This window comes from Heteronotia binoei, chromosome 4, assembly GCF_032191835.1.
Source record: "Heteronotia binoei isolate CCM8104 ecotype False Entrance Well chromosome 4, APGP_CSIRO_Hbin_v1, whole genome shotgun sequence".
Lineage (NCBI taxonomy): Eukaryota > Metazoa > Chordata > Lepidosauria > Squamata > Gekkonidae > Heteronotia > Heteronotia binoei.
Window position 1 is genome coordinate 44,072,455 of NC_083226.1, and position 20,463 is coordinate 44,092,917.

At 43.8% G+C, this 20,463-nt stretch overlaps 1 protein-coding gene across 10 annotated transcripts in view; it reads left to right on the forward strand.

The window, feature by feature from the left end:
- Positions 1-20,463, forward strand: part of LINGO2 (leucine rich repeat and Ig domain containing 2) — an 888,319-nt gene that overhangs the window by 458,415 nt on the left and 409,441 nt on the right. For 8 of the 10 annotated variants that reach the window (XR_009555328.1, XR_009555327.1, XR_009555326.1 and 5 more), the window contains one exon: positions 19,459-19,526. The exons of the other annotated variants lie outside the window; for them this stretch is intronic. The gene's annotated coding sequence lies outside the window, so the exon portion shown is untranslated. The remainder of the gene's footprint in view (positions 1-19,458; positions 19,527-20,463) is intronic. 10 annotated transcript variants of the gene reach the window in all.

The window sequence follows — 20,463 nt, forward strand, 5'->3', positions numbered from 1 at the left end:
TGAGAAAAGAGTGGTATCTTTACAGTAATGAACTATTTGGGAACATGAATGGAGAATGTGCAGAGAATTATAGGAGATGCATTCTACATGTGTCCATGGGCTCCCCCGAGGCAAGTGTAGTGAAGTGTCATGCCTGCATGGAGCCTCACAAACTTCCCTATGTCATAGAGACACTGGGAAAGTTTTGCTGCCTTTGCAGTTCTCTCTCCCCAAATTCTGAAGCAAAATAACAAAAGCTGCCTCTCAGGATATAAATAATGCAGTTGTTTAGAAAATGGGATGCAAGGCTCTCCAGTCAGCCAGCTCCTATTAGATTTACAGCACAAGCAGGGAGAGACAGTTAGCTGTGCTTTTGGAGGGAAAGTTCTGCTCCACGGTGTTCTGAAATGGTTTGCTAAGATAGGTGGCAAATAAGACGCAAGTTTAACATCTAACTTCGATTAGACTAGAAGGTGCATGTTTAATCTGAGGAGTAGGGTTGAGGATTCAACATGGACTCAAAACAAGGATTCCAAACAGTGAAGTATCCTCCCCTCCACGTTTTGTGTGTTTTGATTCACTAGTACCTGCAGTCAAAGCTAATGTAGGGGCCCTAATATGAGATTTTACTGAGCATAGCGGATCCATGATGGAGCTTCTGTTTTTCCACCTTCCCCCACCTTACAAAACATCAGTTGCATGGGGGTCACAGTACATCTGTCTAGCTGTCATGCCAATACCTTGCTGAGTGCCAGCTGCAATTTCTCAGCTTCTTTATTTATAGTGGGACTCATTTAGTTTGATCCAAAAGCTATTTCCAAAGTGCCTGCTCTACACGCACTATGTTTTATCAACCGTCAGTCCATTGCTTTTCACATGTCAGGTTCAGGGGTTTGGTTGAAAGGGGAAATTGCATTCTGTTTTTAGCTGGTAGTAATTTTAAGGAGAAACAATCTTAATTTTAAAGCACACATATCCAATGTAAAGGAAATGCCTCATTCCAGAGATGACTTGGAATTGCTTTGTTCTCTATGTCCCCCTTTCTTTCTCTTTCTCCAGTTGTGATCCCTTGTCCCCTATAAAACCAAAATTACATCTTTTGCTCTCTGACTGCATCCTCTCTTCCTTCAAGCTCCCAAGTGCTAGAATTCTTTCTAGCATCCCTCTGGCTCCCTTTCATTGGAGTGTTGAAATGCCTTATTTAAAAACCTGACTCTCTGTGCTGGGATTCTCAAGCTGGTCTTGTATATCTTTTCTCATACACTCCTCTTTTCTTGTGCCCAAGCAGTCTGATCCTAAGCACATTGATCTGAATTTAGTTCAGTGGGATTAATACTCTGGTAAGTGTGTTTACTACAACAGTCTTCATGAGATCTGGCAGTGGGCCCATGTCTTATTTTGTTTTATATACTGCACTTTAATCATATGAAATCCCTCTGTTTCAAGCAGCTTTTTGCGAACCACTGAAATGTGGCACCCCTGTAAACAAAATTGATCAGCAACTGATTTTATTTAAAATTAGAAACTTGCCACTAAAATGGGAATGGGCTATCCTGATTTTGAAGGGAAATCATATTTGCTAGAGAATGAACATAAAAGTCTTTCTGGCTTTGTCACAGTCCTTAACCATGGAAAGATCCTGAACTCTAAAGAGCCTGTTATTTGCCTTAATCTTTAATTTGAGATACAGGCATGAGTTTTGCTTCCTTTCTTAGAGCATGGTTTCTACACTGAATCCAGTTAAAGTGATTTTAGGTGGGACTGCACATACACTTCTGGGGAACAACAAGAAGAAGAAGGAGACAGGCAATATTATGTACAGCAATTGGTAAGCTGAATAATTCCCAGAGGAAAGGCAGCAGATGTGCATAGGAAAAAAATAGAGCTTGCTTATTATTTCCTTTGCTAATATGCTGGTAGTAACTGTTTATCCTGGTGCCCTTGGAGCTCTAGTCACTTACTTTTGAATAGGCTCATTAGAAATGTCTTTTACATGGGGATGGGCAAATGTTCTCTATTTGGTCTCTTTATATACTTTTGTCAATAGTGGTAGCTCTCTAGCTTTTGCAGTTGGACTTGTAGGGTTGTTTGTATAGACATATTGCACACATGCCATACACATATTTTACAGGGTATTTTTGCAGTGCATATGGCATTGATCTGTATTTGTTTGCTTGTTTGTTTGTTTCATTAATGACTCCACCTTTTCCCCAATTAGTCATCCCTACTAGCTTACATCATTTCCCCCTCCTCACAACAGCTGTGTGAGACAGTTTAGACTGAGAGTGTGCGACTGGTTCAAGGTCAGCCAGCAAGTTTCCACAGCATATCATGTACAGTTTTTGTGTATAAATGTACATAATTTATGTGCATAAATGTATCTTGCTGATCAGTGATGAATAAATAACATTCAGAAAATGCATACATTCTGAGGAAATTAAGAGCAAAATAATAAAAACGATACTTTTGTTGCCGTGACAAAAGGTGTGTGTTCTGTAGTTCTGCTGTTATTATACTTTGCACCCCCTTGTAAACTGGGTTTGATCACGCACACACACACACACACACACACCGGGGCAACAGCAGGATATAAACATTTAAACAGCTCAGTCTTAAATTAGTTAAGTAGGACTACTAGGGTTTGACCCTGGCTTAAACAAAGCTTAAATTCTAGTTTAAAACAAAATGGCCATGCATTACATTAAGTTTCCAACCATGCAGCTTAGTGTCCACTGGGTACTGTAGTTCTGTTATGCCAACACCCCGGCTGGGGACCTTGAAAGGGGCAGCAGTTCAGGCTGCAAAGAAATGACGTGAAAGGAGAAAGGCTTCTTCGTTACAAAGCAGCATTCAGTTTGAACAAGGGAAGCCAAATTATAAGAGATTAGAAAACTGAATGCTGCTTTGTAACGAAGAAGCCTTTCTCCTTTCACATCCTTTCTTTGCAGCCTGAACTTGCGCCCCTTTCAAGGTCCCCAGCCGGGGTGTTGGCATAACAGAACTACAGTACCCAGTGGACACTAAGCTGCATGGCCATTTTGTTTTAAACTAGAATTTAAGCTTTGTTTAATCTTTTCATATAATTTAAAAAATGGCATACTGAACTGTTAAAAAAGGGCCATGCATTACATTAAGTCTCCAAAAGATTAGAAAAAACTCAAACCATAGTGTCGGTGCCAATTCACTCAAGATCTTTCCCATGGCTTGCTAACTTGCTAGAATCCTCCTTGACTGAGCTAAATCCGGTAAAATTATTAATGTGGCTTAGATGGACAGAAGACCCAGGATAGTTTTCTGTTTCATATTGCCTCAGAAAAGTTTTTGTCAGTAAAAATCTGTAATATACAGTGGAGAGAATTTTCACTGATAGCATCCCTTAAAATAGTAGTGTTCAAACCCAAAGGTTCTATTTATCGTTATGTTTAAAATATATATCCTACCCCTCAGGATGATCACTTTACTGTGGTTTCCAACAAATTAAACACAAAGGTACAGTAAATATTAAGAACCCATGCAGAAAACCTATCAGACCTCAATCTGTGAAACGACACAGCTATAATAAAAACAGGTGAGATTTTTAATAGCATCACTAAGTTAAGAACTTGAGAAACATACACACAGAAAGAAGACAACAAAGCAAGGCTTGCCATAAGAAGAACAACTTGGCTATAAACAGCGTACTATAGACATTAAGGGGAAGGAAGGTGTATGCTGATGACACCCAGCTCTATCTACTAATGGACGGCTGGCCGGTCTGCGCCCCGGAAAATCTTGACCGGGCGTTACGGGCCATGGCTGAGTGGCTCAGACTGAGTGGGCTGAAGCTAAATCCAACGAAGACAGAGGTCCTTTGCTTGGGTCGCCGTGGCCCGGGAGGGGGGATCCCCCTGCCAGCTTTTGACGGTGCGCCGCTGATGGCGGCGGACAGAGTCAGGAGCTTGGGGGTGCTGTTGGAGCCTTCCTTAAAGATGGAGGCTCAGATAGCAGCCGCTGCCAAGTCCGCATTTTTTCATCTTAGGCGGGCAAGGCAGCTGGCCCCCTTCCTGGAGCGTGATGACCTAGCAACAGTGATCCATGCTACAGTCACCTCGAGGTTGGACTACTGCAATGCCCTCTACATGGGGCTGCCCCTGTCCCGGACTCGGAAACTGCAGCTGGTGCAGAATGCCGCGGCCCGGCTGTTATTGGGTCTCCCAAAGTGGGGACACATTCGGCCGGGTCTTCGGACTCTGCACTGGCTTCCAGTGATGTACCGAGTCCGGTACAAGGTGCTGGTTATTACCTTTAAAGCCCTTTAAAGCCCTATATGGCCTGGGACCTGCCTACCTGAAGGACCGTCTCTCCCCACATGTTCCCCAGAGAGCACTGAGGTCAGGAACACCAAATCTCCTCTCTATCCCCGGGCCAAAAGAAGCCCGCTTGAAAGTCACCCGAGAAAGGGCTTTCTCCGTTATGGCCCCCACTTGGTGGAATCAGCTGCCGGAAGAGGTGAGGGCCCTGCGGGACTTGGCTCAATTCCGCAGGGCCTGTAAGACGACCCTCTTCCGGCTAGCCTACACCTAGCTGGGATAAAACTTGACGTAACTGGCCAGCCATCTGTTTATATAAAATGACATGTTATTGGTTTTAAGCTGTATTGTTTTATGAAGTGAATGTTACTGGTTTTAATGTTAAATGTTAATTATTTAATTGTTTTATATTTAAAATTGTTAAATTTATGTTGATTAGTTGTTGGAAGCCGCCCTGAGCCACTTGTGGGAAGGGCGGGATACAAATCCCAAATAAATAAATAAATAAATAAATAAAATAAACCCACTGTCAAAAGAGAATCCAAGTGAAATGAATTTAAGAAACCTTGTTGGAAGCCCAACAAATATCAAACCAGAGTATCCAATCCAATGTCAAAGTAGATAGTCCAGCACAAACCAACAAGCAAAGAACATAGTGTTGCAAGACTAACAGAACCAATTTTAGATCAGTGAATCTACACCAATCCAATGTGGCAAGCCAATACCAAAAACTGGCAAGAACATACTGACACAGACACAGTGTAAAACTGAAGAAAAACAGTGCTGGGAGCCTTAAAATGTTGACCCCAAATATTCCCAATTATTTTTGAAATTTTTCAAGATCTATTATTTATTTAATTTTATTTATTTATTTACTTTCGATTTAGATCCCGTCCATTCCAAATGGACTTCATATCATGAACAGATTTAGTATCATGAAATATCCTGGATACCATCCAGATACTTGAATAAGGTATTTTTCAGATATATTTTCAGACCAGAAAATATCCAAATGAATATCCCTAAAAGAGACTACCTTGCTTTTGATACAGATAACAGGTAGTACAGATTCTATGACAGGAGTGTTAAATTATTAGAAGCAACATATGAGATATGGCAAGTCTTCAGATAACCTGGTCCCAGTTCATTTAGTGCTTTAAATGTCAAAAACACCACCTCAAATTCATACCAAGAGCAAACTGACAGCCAGTGCAGTTGTTTCAAGTTAAATATAACCTCCTTTTATAAATTTTCTAAGCATAATGTTTGCCTTCCCTTGCTTAGCTAACCTGCAAAGGGCAAATTAATTGGAGGTGAGAGATAATAAACATACAACTACATCATCAAAGAGTTCCAACTGACTACTTTGAAAGGGCTAGTTGTGAGACATCTCTCCCCTCCACTTTACTGTAAGATCTGAGTATTACTGCCTTGTTGCTAATGTTCATTTCTTGGGTAAGATAATTCAGTGGGTGAGGGCTGGACATCCCCAGGCTTTTATTTGAGGAAACGGGATACATGTTAGTCTAGTGCCAGGAACCAAACTTCTTAGATCCCACTGATTCCTTACCTACTTAGGAGCATTTTGTCTGATCTCTTGCTAGTAGGTTGCCAACTCTGGGTTGTGACATTCCTAGAGATTTGAGTGTGGAGCATGGGGAAGGCAGGAGATGCGTGAGAGAGACCTTAGCAGTGTATAATGCCATAGAGTCCACCCTTCAAAGCAGTCATTTGCTTCAGGGAAACTGGTCTTTGTAGTTTGGGAGATCAGTTGTAATTTCCAGCAATTTACAGCCCTGACTTGGGGGCTGGCAACCAGAAAGCAGTTGCAGACAACAAATGCTTGAGCCTGTGGCACTCACATAGGTGAACAGGACTGCTGATAGCCACCATGGGCTCCTGGACAATGTTTCCACCACCACCTGTGGAAGCAGCCATGTCAATTGCCTGAACCATCTGTAAATACTGGTGATCAGCCAGAACTTTGACAGATGTTTCAGTCACGGCAGCAGGAAACTTCACAAAGGCAGTCTGGATACATCAGCCTAAGGGGTAGGCCATCCTAGTAGTAGGTAAGGTCCATGACATACTGTGAGAGACCTAGGGCTGTCAAGGCGGCCACTGGCTTTTGTATTATATCTGTTCATTTTATAGTGACTATTGACATCTGGTGAAACTTTCATTTGCAATGAAGCAAATCACTGTACCCTTGTCTTGGTACATTTTCTGCTGCTTGTCTTAACTCATTCTAAACAGATCCAAAGGACCAAAACATTAAGAACCAATGGCAGCAGTAATAGTATACAAAAACAAGTACCCTAGATCAGAATGCAGAACACCATCTGCATCAGAAAATGAATAAAGACAGCATACTGGCAAACACCACAGTGTGGCTGATGACACTTATACAGATATATCTGTGTCCACATCTCCTCCATGAGTGAAACTCTGGATTGTACATGAAAAGATCTCTTGCTAGACTTGAAGTCATATCTGTATACCAGATTGAAACCCTCATGTTTAAAGAGAACTATATTTGGAGTGCAATCCTTATCTAGTTTCCAAAAACTCACTAGTATGGTGATTAAAGAATTGATTAATTTTGATGTCTTTCCCTATCACAAATCAGCCAATAATTGTTTTTCAGCTCCAAAGTTCTAATAGTTTTGAGGACAATAGTAGGTCAGCAGCAAGCAGGATCATAAATAAAAATGAACACACTCAAGCTCTTTTAAGAACGGTACTTTGATATATATTATTATTTTCATATATATCAGATATTTGGCAAGCGCAGCAAAGTACGCTAAGGATTCAATAAACCGTCTGACAAGGGCAAGGGAGTCATGTATTAAAAATAAGTCTGGAGGGATTTTTTTAAACCAGCAACAGCTGTTTATACAGCCGAAGAAACGAGGAACAAACTCTAAAACTCAGTATTGCAATAGACATAGAGCAATGTGTTAAAATTACAGGTGCTCAATTTGAGCATCAAAAATTTAAAATAAGCCTTCACACTCAGGAAGTAGTTACAACACTGGCATGATATACAAACATATTTGCAAGAGCTTCTTGTACTATTAGCCATTTTGATGGTGTATCTGCTTAAAAAAATAATTGGGAACATCAAATCTACGGTCATGGTGTGCAGTATAGGTAAATTCTTTGAAAGATGAACTGCTATTGCTTACTGGAATGCCATAGAAAAACCAAGGCCTTAAATATTTGGTGACATAATTCCATAAATGTAACCAATGCATTATCAAAGGAAAAAAGTCTCTGAAATGTCATACAAAGACCTACTAGCTTTCCATCATTCCATGGCTGCCTATATCTTGAACAAGCTTTATAAGGCTAACTATGTTAAACCTAAGTTCTAAAGAAATCAAAAAAAAAGGTGCAGTCCAGGATAAATGTAATATTTTCTGGGTTGGAATTATTTTCATGGGGGCATTTCCAAAACCTTGTCCATATAGTTCTCTCTCCCTGTTGTTAATAACTTGACCTGAGTTCTTGACAGTGATATTTCACTAATTGTATTTAAGTGCGATTTCTAGAGAAAGAGAGAGAGAGAGAGAGGAAGAAAGGAAGAAAGAAAGAAAGAAAGAAAGAAAGAAAGAAAGAAAGAAAGAGAAAGAAAGAAAGAAAGAAAGAAAGAAAGAAAGAAAGAAAGAAAGAAAGAAAGAAAGAAAGAAAGAAAGAAAGAAAGAAAGAAAAGGCTTTCTTAGAAAATATGCTTTGAAAAGGAATGTACTTTGTTATGACACTCAGAGAAGGATGGCTTGGAATATAATTGACATTTAGAACTAAACAATATGGTGTTCAGAATTTTTTTAAAAAAGAAAATGCTTGCTCATAAAATAGGTCATTCCCAGGAAAACAGATAAGGCTTTTTTCTAAGCTATACTAATGTCTTGGTAAACTTATAAATCTAAACTAAGTGCGAATGTTTCACCATTTAGCATTTATTCACTACTGTCAGAAGACATCAGACTCAGGGTTATTAGGAAACCTAGAAGTATGGAAAAGACATAATTTAGCTGAATTTGAAAACCATTTTTATGATAGATAGCATCTTTTCATATCAGGATATAATTATGCAAATGAACAGCGTGAGAACATCAGTTTTCCAATACCTGCAAATACATGTATTAAGCTTTTTAAGGAGATATTTCTGGAGGGATTGGCAAAGATCACAATTTGATGATCTATAGATGCAAGGGATGGTTAAGAATAGTTGTGCTAGATGGAATCTGGACACAGTCCAAGGCTATCAAAGGAAATGTGTAGAATATCTTAATGTGAAAACCGCATAAGGTGTTCAGAAATGGTTTACGTTAATGTGCCATCAATGCTAATATGTATAAACCTGAAAGATGATATACGTGAAATTGTATTTCAGTCACATGTGATATTCTTTAAGCTTCAGAAAACATGTACAACAGTCAGTTGCTGAAAATGTGTTTTTTCTCCAGCAGATTGTACTTATAGCTGGTGGTGGCAAGATCTAAAAATAAAAATCTATTACCAAGCAACTGTTAAACATATTAGAAAAATCACAGATTATTTACCTATGAGTTCATTAACTGCTGTGTTGTATGAAATTTATGGTCTTGAATTCATCATTTGTCTTCTGCAGACTGCCAGAATAAATTTAGCCAGGGGTTTTTTTTTAGCAGGAATGCAGTTCCGGCTGGCTTGGTGTCAGGGGGTGTGGCCTATATGCAAATGAGTTCCTGCTGGGATTTTTCTACAAAAAAGCCCTGTGTGAAACAATGGTGCTGTCAGGGGGTGTGGTCTAATATGCAGATTAGTTCATGCTGGGCTTTTCCTACAAAAAAAGCCCTGAACTTAGCAAAGTATTGAGGAACAGATGAGTGTTTGCCAGCTAAAACGTGTCTGAATACACTTTGATTATAAGATGGTAGAGATATGTTACCTCCCTCCTTTGGCCATAAGTAAATGTGACCGTTTTCGCACACAGCTTACCTCGCAGTCACAATCCTGTTCCATCCACAGCGTCGGGTCGGATTTCCCACCATCTGCGCCGGAGTTACAGGAAGTGTCACAGCTTTTGCGTAGCAAACGTAAACCGCTAAAACCCAGTTTATGTTTGCTAAGAAAAGCTGCGGCACTTCCTGTAACTCCGGCGCAGATGGTGGGAAATCCGACCCGACGCTGCGGAGGGAACAGGATTGTGACTGCGAAGTAAGCTGTGTGTGAAAACGGTAAATGAGTGACCTCAAAGTTGCATATATATGGTGGCAGCCAGTGTTAATTGTTCTGGTGTTCAGCCCTGGTCCTAGTAAAGGGGTACAAAGCAAACAGATGCTTAGTGATAGAGACAGAGAAAGAGAAGCAAAAGCATGATCCAGGAATTCCAGGACAGCAGCAGTGGCTGCCATACATACACTCGCAAGGACACCTGAAGAAGTCTCATATTAACCCTGTTCACATCATACAGTAACTTCAAATCCATTGTGCATCCTGTTTCTAGCAAAAGCCGACTTGGATGCATTTTACAAATAACACTGAATGCCAGTACTTAGATAAATGTGGGGCTTAAATCACATGTTCAGTCCTACATCCATTGAATATGATAATTACAGTACTTGGCACCCTTGAAGATTGGTCAAGTGTGTGCCATACGCAGATCATGCATGTGTTCACTATACCTTGTGGAAAAGGCTGCTGAGTAAAACCAATGGTCTGTTAAAGTTAGTATTGTCTACTCTGGCTGGCAGCAGCTCTCTCGGGTCATCATATAGGACCGGATCCTTTTAACTGGAAATGGTGGAGATTGAACCTGGGATCTCTGCATGCAAAGCAGATGTTTTACCACCACTGAGCCTCACCAAGTCCAACAAAGTTTGAGTTCAGTGGCACCTTGAAGACCAACGAAGTGTTAATCATGTGTGCATGTACCCAAAAACTCATAATCTGAATAAAACTTGATCGGTCTTAAAGATGCCACTTATCTCAAAAGTTGATTCTGCTCCTTCAGACCCACATGGGTACCCACCTGGACCAAGTCCAGCAGTTCCATATAAAGTCAGACTGTGTGCAGATAGTTACCCTGGACCTTCCCAGCCACCACTTCTGTTTGCTGAAGGCAGAACTGCCTCAGGAGCAGGGAAACACATATACTTGTGAATAGGTGTCACCAGGGCTTTTTTTTGTAGCAGGAACTCCTTTGCATATTAGGCCACACACCCCTGATTTAGCCAATCCTCTTGGAGCTTACAGAAGGCCTTGCAAGAAGAGCCCTGTAAGCTCTTGGAAGATTGGCTACATTGGGGGGGGGGGGGTGTAGCCTAATATGCAAACGAGTTCCTGCTACAAAAAAAGCCCTGTATATCACAATAGACCCACTGATGTGGGAAATACTAGCCAACTGGATGGGTGTTTTGGATATAGGGGGAAGTATGGCCCAATCCAGGACCCTTCCTCCAAAGACTGCCTCCTCCAAAAATGTAGACATGTCTGCCAAGGTGTCAAAACTGACTTCACTGCAGAAGTGCAGAGAGCAGAAAACAACTCTAGCACAGCTCATCCTTAGCTCATTTGCATTTGGGCATTTAAAACTCTGCAAGCCTCTGAAAGCTTTTTAACACTAGTCAGTGTGAACTCTGGTAATTCAGACCTTTAAAACCAAAGTGTTTTATAGTAGGTCACAAATATCACTGTCAATGCTTAAGATGTATTTATTTTAGCATGGGGAACAAGATATCTGGCTGCCCTATAGAAGTCAGGAAAATACATGAGGCTATTCTGGATCAGTGGAAATGTTCTTAGATGCTATCCTGGTAATTTGTGATTACTCCCCTATGAACCATGTTGTGTGCATACGCGTCTTTCAAAGCTCTGAGCATGAGTACCAACAGTATATGAGTTACCGCTGATAGAGACTCTGACAGGCATTTTGTTTGCAGCACAGGAAGAAGCGGCTTCTCTTCTTTTCTTGATCTTATAATTTTAAACTTCCATGTGCCATTTCCCTATTTCAAACGCCATTATGTCCCTTATTAAGGAAATATAACTGCAACATTCAATGAATATAACGCGCTTTAAGGGACAGGGTGAGATGCCCCTCCTTTCCCAAACTGTGGCCTCTGTCTGTACTAGAGTCTCCACTAACCCCCCAAACTTGCTTTTTAGGAAACACTTTTCTTTTGTCACTGAAGTTGTTGCTTTGCCAGGTAAGAGGTGGGGTCAGGGATCAAGTTCTATTGTTCAAAGATGCAGGCCAGTAGCCAGAAAAATGTCACTGGGGGGCACCACTGGCGCAGTGGGGTGTGACATCACAAAAAAATACAATAAAAGGGCTCATACATTTTTGAGCTGTGTGTAGAGAGGTCCCTGGTGGCAACAGAGCTTGTGTAACCACAAGTTTTCTCCTTCCCCTATTTCATGCCTGAGGTTTCCCTTGCTGCCCCTGGCCAAAGCAGGCTCATACCCACTTCGCCCACAATAAATCTGGCTGGGAGCTGGGCATGCAGCATCTCAGAGCAGCAGATCACCAAGGCAGCTCCCACCTCGCTGCTGGGTGAACAAAGGTGTACACTCTTTTACACCATGCACTCATTGGTCTGCACAGCAGACCATTGTAGTCTAAGATGGCGGCGGCGGTAGAAGCCTAGACGCTAGGGCTCCCGCCGACAACAAACTTAACTGAAGGATTAACAACTTTAACAACTTTAACTTGACCAGACTACAGCGACTAAATAACAACAAATAACAACAAAGAACAACAAAGAACTAACAACTTAAAGGCTAATAAGGAACGAACGTGGAGCCCACCGGTGATTAGCGGAGGCAGCCCACCGGTGATTAGCGGAGGCAGAGACTGGGTTGGTGTTGAGGCAGAGGAAAGACGCGCTCGCGGGCCGCCGTGCGGGGAGCCCGGCGAGAGGAGCTTGGTGAGATTGCGGGTTGCAGTCGGAACGGAGCTACGGACAGTGGGCTGTGGAGGCTGGAGGCCTTGGGAGGTAGGAGGCTGCTGCGATACTGAGGCAGGAGCGGCCCGGCTAGAACGCCGAGGACGAGCTGTGGCGTCGGCCGAGAGATACGACGAGCGGAGGCTAGGAAACGACGGCGAGGCTGGGCGAAAGGGGAACACGGAGGTTCGTCCCTAGGACGTTTTCGATCTTCGCCCTCACTCCCCTACTGTTTCGGGGCTTCGGACGCCCTGACTCCCGCCCCCCCTCGCTTCCTCCTGCTCCTTACTCCTGCTCTCTCCACCTTCGCTCGCCTTCCCCTCCATCTGTCCCGCCCCCACCGACGGACGTGGTCTGAAGCGGCGGATTCAACGGCTTGGTCATTCCCCAGCAGAGAGGCCCTGTACGGGACCCAGGGGAACCCAAGAGCCTGCTGGCCACAAGAAGAGAGGAATATGCTCAATTACCGACTGCACTGGTATCTGTATTCTGCCAACATCCTATCAACCGCACTTTACCAACTGCACGTATTAATTGCACTGACTTCTGCACTTTATCAACATCCAAGACTGAATACGATTTTAAATCCTACAACCCAGAGACAATATACACTGCCACTCCTAAGGACTAGAACTTGAGTTAAATGATTGCTAGCTGCTAATGGAAGTTACTAAAGATATTTATTAATTAATTTATTGGATTTTTTAGCCAAATAATTAGTGATTGATTTTTACAATATATTTATATATATTAATTTATATGTAATTATATTCATAATTCCAGCACATCAATTGGTAAGGGGGAGGGATGGTCTGTTTATTAATGGTGCTGAAATTGATCAATTTAATATTATACTAGTTAATTGGAAGGGAAACTGAGTGGACTACTAAATTAATTACTTATGATAATTGGTTAACTGGCAGCAAGTATTGGAAGAACAGATAGGGGAGGATAGAGTGAAAGCCAGGTGAGGATAATTAGGAACAACTGTGAGGAGTATACTGCGAGCCCACTCCAAGTGAGTGCAGATGTTGGCCCAGGGGATTCCAGTGCTCCTGGGGAGGGGAAGATATGACGGTGGGAATAGACAATTATATAAGGGAAGGAGACAGAGACAAATCAGTGCTCGGCCACCTTCCAGTCTATTGCCCATCCCAACGGTGGCAGGTAGTGGGCCTAAGAGGAAATGCTCGTCTCCGTCACTGGTGTTATGCAACGCCAGGTCCATCAATAACAAGACCTCAACCCTTAAGGAGTTCCTGCTTAGGCAGGACGTGGACCTGGCTTGCGTGACCGAGACCTGGGTGCGGGATGGAGAGACAGTAGCTCTCTCCCAGATGACTCCCCCAGGTTACTCGGTCTTTCACCAGTCACGGAGTAACGGGCGGGGGGGAGGGGTGGCATTACTCATACGGGAGGCTTACTCCTTTAGGGCTCTCCCGGCCCCAAAGATCGATGGCATTGAGTGTGTCGGTCTGTGGTGGGATGTTGGGGAGGGGTTGGCGATCTGGCTGGTGTACCGTCCGCCTAACGCACCAGCCAGCGCCTTACCATCACTATTGGAGGCAGTGGCGGGCTGGGCATTGGAGAGCCCGGGACTTATGGTCCTGGGCGACTTCAATGTCCATGTCGACGACACGGCCTCCACTCAGGCGATGGACCTAGTGTCTTCCATGGCGACACTAGGACTCTCTCAATTTGTTACAACACCCACGCATCAGGCCGGACACACACTAGATTTGATCTTTGCGTCTGGGATTTTGGTGAACGATATCGCAGATGAAGCGGTTCCATGGTCGGATCACCTAGCCCTTAAGGCCCGTATGGAGGTGCCGCCCCAACCCTGTATGGGCGGAGAGCCTATTTTGGCTCGCCCTCGGGGCCTGATGGACCCGGAACGGTTCCAAACGGCCCTGAGGGACCCTTGGCCCACTGGCGATTCCCTCAATGACCTGGTGGAAGTCTGGCAAGATCAGCTATCCAGGGCCATCGACGAAATCGCACCCCGGCGCCCTCTGCGCCCTCGTAGGAAGCTGGCTCCATGGTATACCTTGGAGCTACGCCAGCTGAAGCAAGGGCTCAGACGACTAGAGAGGCGGTGGAGGCATACTCGGGACGAAGTGACGAGAACATCCTATAGAACGTTTATGAAGTCATATGAGATGGCAGTCAAGGCTGCAAAGAAACAATACTTTGCAGCCAAGATTGCATCTGCAAATTCGCGCCCAGCACAATTGTTTAGGGTAATTGGAGATCTTATAACACTGCCACAAGGCAAACCAAATGTTAGAGAATTGGAGATTGGCTGTGAGGCATTTGCGAAATATTTTGCAGATAAAATCTCATCACTCCGCCAAGACCTGCCTATCACATTAGATACAGTAAGTCAGACTGAGGCTCCGCGCCTGTCTTCGGATTCACTGCTGGACCACTTCGACCCACTCAGCCTGGAAGAAGTTGATGGAATTCTCTCCGCTGCTCGCCCAACAACATGCGATCTGGACCCTTGCCCCTCCTGGCTGATTAAATCTTGCCAGAGGGAGCTTAGATGTCCTCTACGGGACATCATAAATAGATCCCTCTTAGAGGGGCGTTTTCCAACGCCTCTGAAAGAGGCCTTGGTCCGTCCCCTCTTGAAAAAATCAACAGCAGACCCGGCCGAATTGGCGAACTACCGACCGGTGTCTAATTTACCATTTTTAGGTAAAATCATCGAGAGGGCAGTGGCGTTGCAGCTACAGAGATTTCTAGATGACGCTTCTGTCCTAGACCCGTGCCAGTCTGGCTTCCGACCGGGCCACGGGACGGAGACGGTCTTGGTCGCCTTGGCAGATGACCTCCAACGGCAACTGGATCGAGGCGGTGTAGCAGTGCTGATGTTATTAGATCTGTCGGCTGCATTTGATACGGTCGACCATCGGCTACTGATTCACCGCCTCGCCGACATTGGGGTTAAGGGGTCTGCTTTACAATGGCTCTCCTCTTTCCTCAGGGGTCGGGGACAAAGGGTGGCGATCGGGGGTGAACGATCCCAGAGGCGCACACTAGATTGTGGGGTGCCTCAGGGAGCAGTCCTCTCCCCGATGTTATTTAACATCTATATGCGCCCCCTTGCCCAGATTGCCAGGAGGTTTGGGCTGGGCTGCCACCAATATGCAGATGACACCCAGCTCTATCTGCTAATGGACGGCCGGCCCGCCTCCCCCCCGGAAGACCTGGATCGGGCGTTACAGGCTATCGCAACGTGGCTTAGACTGAGTGGGCTGAAGCTGAATCCGGCAAAGACAGAGGTTCTCTGTGTGGGTCGCGGCGCTCCAGGGGAGGAAATATCTCTCCCGACCTTCGATGGTGTGCAGCTAAAGGCGGCGCAGCAGGTGAAGAGTCTGGGTGTTTTACTGGAGCCTTCATTATCAATGGAGGCCCAGATAACAGCCACTGCCAAGTCAGCTTTCTTCCATCTGAGGCGGGCAAAGCAGTTGGCCCCTTTCCTGGAGCGTCGGGACCTAGCAACGGTGATCCATGCGACGGTCACCTCACGATTGGACTACTGTAACGCCCTCTACATGGGGCTGCCTCTGTGCCGGACCCGGAAGTTACAGCTAGTGCAGAACGCGGCGGCCAGGCTGTTACTTGGTCTCCCAAGATGGGAACATGTGCGGCCGGGGCTACGCGAACTGCACTGGTTACCGATTGTATACCGGGTCCAGTACAAAGTGCTGGTTATCACCTTTAAAGCCCTATATGGCCGAGGACCAGCCTACCTGAAGGACCGTCTCTCCTCGTATGAACCCCAGAGAGCACTGAGGTCAGTAGGAAAGAACAGACTGACTACCCCTGGGCCAAGACAAATTAAACTACAGAATACTCGCTCTCGGGCCTTTTCGGCCGCAGCCCCACATCTCTGGAACCAACTCCCAGAGGAGGTGCGGGCCCTGCGGAACCTTGATCAGTTCCGCAGGGCCTGCAAGACCACCCTTTTTAAATTAGCTTATGAATAACTGAAATCCGCCATCAACATCAACTAGAAGAGTGTCAAGGATAGCGTCAAAAATGTTTTAGTTAATTGTTTAATTCTGGTTTTTAAGGTTAATTTAATGTTTAATTTAATGTTTTTACTGTAATTGTTTTATTGTTGGTGCACCATTGGTCACCGTATTGTTAGCCGCCCTGAGCCTGCTTCGGCAGGGGAGGGCGGGGTATAAATAAAATTTATTATTATTATTATTATTATTAAGGTGGCAGGCAAGAGAAAAGAGCCAGAAGCCTGGATAAGGAGACAGGAAGTGCCAAGATCTTCGAGCCTGTAGCTGGATGGATGGCTTGCCTGCCCCAGGGCAGCCCTTCAAAATGACTTGGCTGGCCAGTGGTGGCCTCACTGCATCTGTGCTAGCTGAGCCACCCCAGGTTACATGATGCTGGGCTACATCAGCACCTGGATCACATGACTGGGCTGGCTGCAGGCTCGCAGCTCACTGCTGGGCAGCACCAGAGTGGCCTCCATTCATCTGCTGGGACATGACACATGTGTGGGAGACGTGACCCCACTGTGCCCCATTGTGGCTATATGCCCGCATAGATGTTGTCATGTTGCTTAGCTGCTGGGATATTTGAGTAAAGCCAGGTTTGTTGAATTAGGAGGAACTTATCTAAAATATTCCTGATTAATATTGATGGGGGGAGGGAATACTGGCAAAGGCATTTGTGAACCTGATTAAAAATCATTCTATTAGGCCTTAATGAATCCTGAACAAGTAGTTTTATTTAAAATTGGTGCTCATATTTTTAAAAATTAGATTATTCAATGTCCTACATATGTATTAAATGTTCTGTTGAGAATTAAATGGCTGGATGCAGGGGGGGAAAGCATTTCAATATATTTTCTTTGGATCACCTTCATTTGGATTTCTTCAAGACGTCAAAACAGTCATTGCTGATTATAAAAATAGATGACATTGTGCTTTAAAGTAAAAAGGGAACACAAAAGGTTTGTATCAAAACAGGATCTATCTCATTTCTGCCCTTTTCACAACTGATTTTGCCCCCCCCCCAGTGCCCCAGATACCCATGGATTGATTCTCCATTATGCCCTATGGGAACCGGTCTCCATAGGGAATAATGGAATGCCCAGCGAATATTCCCGCACCCTGAAGCAGGGGGAGGACCTCCAAACTGGGGGATCCCCTGCCCCCATCTGAGGATTGAAAACCCTAGCCATCCCTGCTATTTCCCTCACAGCTATTCATAGCAGCAAGTGTAGAATGTGCAAATTGTGTTTATACAGGGCAATGTTGAGGCCCAATGTGTATAATAAATGCTGTGTGAGATCTTCAGCAGTGTCCACAGAATTGTCTATGACAGGGGTGTCGAACTCATTTGCTATGAGAGTTGGATCTGACAGAAATGAGACCTGGTTGGGCCAAGCCATGTCGGGCTGGGCCAAGTGTGTATCTATTTAAGATTAGGTAGCAGAGATACAAATTTTATAAAGAACAAAGACAAACACAGATATATATATTTTTAAAAACTTAAAACATGCTTAAAATGTTAGCATTCTTGGTCTTAACGTTGGTCTTAGAGATGCTTTCTTTATATTTCTCCCATGGGATCCAGGGAACTGGACAGAGGAAGTTCTGGCTCTTTCCTTACTTCCCCAGAGGACAGGGGGGAGCCTCAGCCAACAGGAGGAAGAGAGGCTTGGCTCAGTAGTTCTGCTGTGTGATTGAGAGAGCCTGGCAAAGCAAGTTATTCCTTCCCCCTTCCTCCCCAAGGGAGGAGCCTCAGCCAATGGAGAAAATAGAGGTTTTGTTCTGTAGCTCCTGTGCAATTTAGCAAGACTTGCAAAGCAGACTGTTATGCAGAAGGAAACAAGAAATAGGGAGAAGGAAGTAGATAACAGCCAGTTGCCCGGGGGCCTGATTCAGCCCCCAAACTGTATGTTTGACACCCCTGGTATGAGATTAGCTTGGAGAAAACAGTTCTTTGTGGAGCCAAATGTTGTGAAACCATTGCAGTTGCTCAACTTTGTGGGCTTTTAAAAATGTTTTTATTTGTCTATTTACTTTAATGGAATTTGTAAAAGAAAAACCCTTTTGCCTGCTAATGCCACAGTAAATTATTTTGTTTTTGAAGACTGAATGACAGTATATCTATGGGTGCTTTCACATGGTGACTGTTTACAAGTGGATTTTGCCATTCTTACTAAATCCAGTTGCAAAGTGCATTATTTAGTGTGTGTGAATGCACCCTATGACATAGACAGCTCTCATATGGATTTTTCCTTCCATCCTGGAATGCTGGTTTTTTTGGATGCTTGACAGTGTCTTCTAGTCATCACAGTTCAGGTTCTCATTCTCTCTCAGGAAAAAAAAACCAAGGACCATGCACTCCAAGCACATTAGCACACTATCTGGATGGGAAGGTGCACATTTTGAAAGGTCGTCCTTACACTGACATCTTTTTTCTATCTATCAGCACTTCATTGCTTCCAGTTTCCCTGTTGTATCACCAGAATGTTTTCCCTCCCTTAAATTATCATCCTGTCCTGCTTAGGCCAGGCTAGCCCAGTCTGATCTCAGAAGCTAAGCAGTGTTGCCCCTGGCTTGTATTTGGATGGGAGGCCCCCAAGGAATACCAGGGTATTGAGATGCAGAGGCAGGCAATAGCAAACCACCTCTGAATGTCTCTTGCCTTGAAAACCCTACAGGGGTCTTCATAAGCTGTGAATTGACAGTAATAATTATATTTTGCTGAAGGTATAGTTGTGTAGTCTATAGCAATTACAGATGACACTATGCAGAAAAAAATGAAAAGAAACTGGTAGTGACCAGAGACTGAAGTGCACAGAAAACTTGCATAGGGACACTCCGTTGCCAATGCCTCTACATTCTTCAGTACCCATGAATACAAAGTGGAGAATCTTTGTTACATGGATGCAGCTGTAATGATCCGCACAATGAAATTTCCATGCCTCTGCTTTACTTGTCTTTATGTATATCAGCTTCTGCTACTTCATTTCTGAAAATTGTGTATAGCCTGCATTAACGGTTAGTATACAAAAGGAGCATGAGACGTCCATTTAGACGTCCATTAAATAACTACATCTGATACAACTGGAGTTGCCCGGGTAACATTTCCAGGGCCCACCTTCAGTATTTGAGAAGGAGAACTGTCATTTTAATGCCCTCTGAAGCTTCTGACACTGTTATCCAACTTGTTGTCTCTAATTATCTTTCTTTTTTTAAAAAAAAACAAAACAGGATAATCTCAAATTTGAACAGATCCTGAGAAGTAAGAAGAGAAGCATGAATGACTCTTTTGGGGATTGGTAGGTAACTTTTCATTTTTCTGTTGTTGATTGCCCACCCCCCATATTTGAGATTGATTGCTTGAAATTACAGCTGCCTTTAAAGTGCAGCCATTTTATTCAATGAACTAAACAACCAGTCAATCATTGATCCCATTTAATGAACTTTCATATGCCCAGCTTTATGACAGCTGTCATTGCTCCCATGACAAAAATGCAAAGCTACTGCTCTTATTTATTACTTATAGCCTGCCTCCCCATTAGCATGACTGGGGCAGCTAACAGGAAGATTTGTTGTTGTAATCACTTCTTTGCCATTTTGGTTTCTGCACATCTGGAATACTTCAAAACAAAGTAAGGCCAGTTTAGACACTGACACTCCTTGGTACCAGACCCCAAAAGATACTGTGACACAGGGATGTGTATGGATGAATGCATAGTTTGTGTGATCTTTTTCCTCCCGTCCATTTGGAGAGAAGCAGGGGAGCAGGCAGGTACAAATCACCAGTGTAATTGCATTATACATAGGATTAGCAAGAGCAGGGAGGTGATTAACCAGTGGGGTAGCATGATTAAAGTGATGATCTAGGAAAGCCAAGCCATGGCTTGAAATCCTTGATATCCATGCAACTCACAGAACCAGTTGTTCTCTCTCAATCTTACCTCTCTCATGGGGTTATTCTGAGGATAAATTGAAGCAAGGGGGAACCATACAAACCACCCTAAACTACTGGGAGGAAGAGATTATAAATAAATAAATAAATAAATAAATAAATAAAAAGGACATCCAGGATTTCCTTCTGTCACAGATCCCAGCAGCCTGTCTTCTAACAGGGCTGTTTGAGAAAGGGTGTAAACAGTGATTCAGCAACTGCCTTGGGTATGTGTTCAATTCTGGGTGCAAGTCAAGGTACTAGATGTGGCTAATAAAAGTCTACACCTGGATTGTCACTATGTT